Here is a 3,539-nt window from a genome sequence, read left to right on the forward strand (position 1 = left end):
GGTGGTTTAAACTTGGCCGCTTTTCTCAGCTGCTCGTTTTTACACGAAGCAATCCGCAGCGAGAGGATCTGCTGCTGTCGCCTCCTGCTCATTCGCTCCAAGGCAGAATCGCGATAGAGAAGGGACGAGGGAAAAGGAGCCAGGACTCGTGTTTATCCCTTCCAGGCTTCTGAGAGAAGTTTGTCCACCTTCTCCTCTCCTCTCTTAGGAGGTGATTCCAACCCAGCCGTTGCAAACGGCAGCAGCAAATAACGAAATGAACGGCGGTAATTAGAGGCGGTATCAGGACGGGAGCCTAGGTCTGCAGCTACCCGGGGGGGAGAAGTGTAGACACCCCACCTCAAATCGGGATTCCCCCCCTCCTGCCCCCTTGCCCGGGGTCCAGGCTGGGCTCCAGCCTGCCGTGGGGACGGCGATGGGGACGGCCACCGATGGAACAGCCCGGCGGCCCTCGCCCGCCTGGGGGCCACCTGCGGCAGCCGCCCGGCCCCTGGGTGGACCGACCTTTCTCCAGCAAGCTGAGCTTACCCCCCATGCCCGTGCTGGGGTCGTGCTACCCCACGAGGTTTCCCAACAGGAAAAAAGTAGAGAACGGTATATTCTTGCCCCGTTTCTCTAAGGTGCTGGTGTGGGTCAGTCTGTTCCCATTTCGGAAAGCTCCACCGAGCCAAGGCCCCTCGGTGCGGCTGCGGGCAGTGCCCCTGCAACACACAGTCTTGCACCTTCTCCCCTCCATGGGGACTAGTACACCCGGTCCCCATGGGTTTCAACTTTCCCTATAGAGGAAATTGAGGAAGCCCCTCAATTTTTCCAACGGAATTCAAGGGGGTCAATAGCACCGAGCAGGTGAACAAAAAAGTTGAGTTTTGCTTTTCGTTTAATCATCATAAAATAAAACGCAGGCGCCGGCTAACGACTTCCCCGGACCGAGCCTGCGTTTTCAGCCTCTCCCGGGCTGCGAGGACCGAGCTCGGGGGGCAGCTTCGTTGAAGGGACCGCTCATCCCTTTCGCCTCCTGCAACCGCTTTTCCTCCTCTTCTAACGCCGGGTTTAGAGCCCGGGGCGAGGTTGTCCATCCCCGGTTCTCCCAGGAACCGTCGGGGAAAAACCACACCAGGTGGCCGAGAGACGGGAGCGGGCTGCCCGGCGGCCGCTGCGGGGATGCAGGCACCGAGAGCCGGCAAGAGCAGGCGGCTTCTCCCTAAAAAAACCTCCCCCGTCCCTCCTGGTGCTGACCAGGAAGCGAAGACAGGAGGGGAGATTTTCTCCGTGGCATGGTAATAGATCATACAATGTGTGACACGGGTTTAACCAATAAAACAATTTGAATCAATTAGCTGGTGGAGGAGGGTTTTGAAGTGTAAAATTCATGTCAGTCTGGCTAGGAAGCATTGATTAAAATGTCACCAATGTGAGGCTTATAGCTATTGCTCACACGAAAGCAGCAGGCTCCGTGCAAAAGCAGCTCGGGAAAAAGCAGGAGGGAGGGGGAAGGGGAGAGCCTCTGTGTGACAGTGGCGACAAGTGACAGAAGTAATAAGGAGAGGTGTGATTTTTTTTTTCAAAGTTAGCGAGGACCCGAGCGATCCGGGGGGCTCCGCCGTTTCGCTGCCCGGGGGGAAAAAGAGAGAGTCGGTGAGTGGATGTCCTGGGAAAGGTCGGCGCAGAGATTTTTCGCCTGGATCTGTGATGCCCGGCAAAAAAAAAAAAAAAAAACCAAACAAACGGGGAGAAAAAAAAGAGAAAAAAAAAGAAACAAATACCAAGTTTTCGTAGCTAAATGTACAGAAAGGTTTGGTATTGGTCATGTCCATGGAGAGAAAAAGAGAGATGGAAGCATTTTTGTAAAAAAAAAAAAAAAATCAGAGGGGTATTAGGAAACATCCGACAGTCCAGATGTCCTCCCCGTTTTAGCTAGAAGGGAGTTTTTCTTTTTCCTTTCCTTTTTTTTTAGCCGGTTCCGCAGTTTTCCTCGCTGGAAAGGACCCGAATGACCGGTTTTGGCTACGGGGGGGGGGGGGGGGGAGTCGCGGCGGGGCGGGAGTGGGGACCCACGAGGTTACCTGTGCTTTTCGGGGCTAGATGGTGAAAAATCTACATTTTTACTGCACTTTCGAAAAAAGGGAGGCAGACGCGGCTATCGTGCTGCAGATTATTTGCTAGTTGTTTTTGGTTTTTTTTTTCCCCTAATTGGGGGCATAAAGCAATTAGAAAAAAATCATATTTGTGCAGTGGGAGCTTAAGAGAGAATCTGGGTCCGGGTCCTTCTGAAAGTGGTTTTGGTGAATCACTCCAGTGTAGGTATTTGGGAAGGGGAGTGTGGGTCGCAGCAGTTGTTCCTGCCCGTGAGGACACGGTTGTTGCGAGGAATCAACTTTTTTTTCTCTCTCTCCTTCCCCACCCTACCCCGCCCTGTAATTTCGGACAGATCCGTTAAAAAATACCGTTTCCGAAAAGATGCGGTTTTTATACTTGTATATTCAGTTTCTTGGAAGCGATCGGGCTCAGACCGTGGGGAAAAAAAAAAAAAAAGAAAAAAGGCAAAAAAAGCCAAAGCGCCTTCAACCGTTCCGTCCCCTAGCTTGGCGTTCCCTCGCCGGGAAACCATGCTCGGAGCCGGGTCGGACCGGGGGAGCGCTCGGGGAGCGCCGGCGGAAGGCCGACCCCGACGGGGCGTCCGCATCCCCTCCCGGTGCAGGGAGGGAGGGATGGATGAAGGGATGGGGGAACCGCCCCCCCCGGGCCGCTGACGTCACCGTGCCCACGGCGGGGGGGAGCCGCCGCGCGCCCAGCGAGGCGCGGAGCTTCCCCGCTTGCAGCCACCGCCGTGCGCTCCGCACCGAGGGCAGGGCTGCGGCTGGCCCCGCTGCTCCGCGACGGCGGAGGCGGGGATGCACCTCCCTCCCGGCGGCCGCTGGAGGAGGGCCCGGCGGCGGCACGGCTAGAGCGTGGCCACGGAGGTAAAGGGAGCCGGGTGGGCAGGATGCGCGGGTGGCCGCGGAGAGCATCGAAACTTTTTTTTTTTTTCACTCCTCTTCCGCGCTTTCCCGTTGCATGCGGGCGGCGGCTGCCCCGTCCGTGAGGGCGCGGAGGGAGGAACCCATCGGGCCGAGCTGGCGGGCGCGGAGGTTGCGCAGAGCGCCTTCCCCAGGGCAGCGGCGAGTTTCCAGGACGGGGAGGCGGACACGCATCTCCGCTGTGTGTTTTGGGATGAGCCACCCGTGGGTTGGGGTATCTTCCTAACGGGTGCGGTTGGCTCATTTACCGTCATCTCTGCACCCGCGGTGGGATGCGCACGTCGGAGAGCCGAGATGCGCGGAGGTGGGCGGCCCGCAGCCCCGAGCACACCCCGGCGAGGCCAGGGTGGGTTTGGGGGGGCCAGGGTCACTGAGCAAATGGCCGGAGAGACTCGGGGGGGGGGGGGGGAGGTGTTCGGCGGGGACCTTCCATCCCCGGTGGGTCCCCGGCTGACGGCGCTGTGTCTCTCTCCCCCTCCCCGCCCGCAGCTGGAGCAGAGAAGCCCCCCCGGCGTTGAGGCG

The sequence above is a fragment of the Platalea leucorodia genome (genome assembly GCF_965183815.1).
Source record: "Platalea leucorodia genome assembly, chromosome: W".
NCBI lineage: Eukaryota > Metazoa > Chordata > Aves > Pelecaniformes > Threskiornithidae > Platalea > Platalea leucorodia.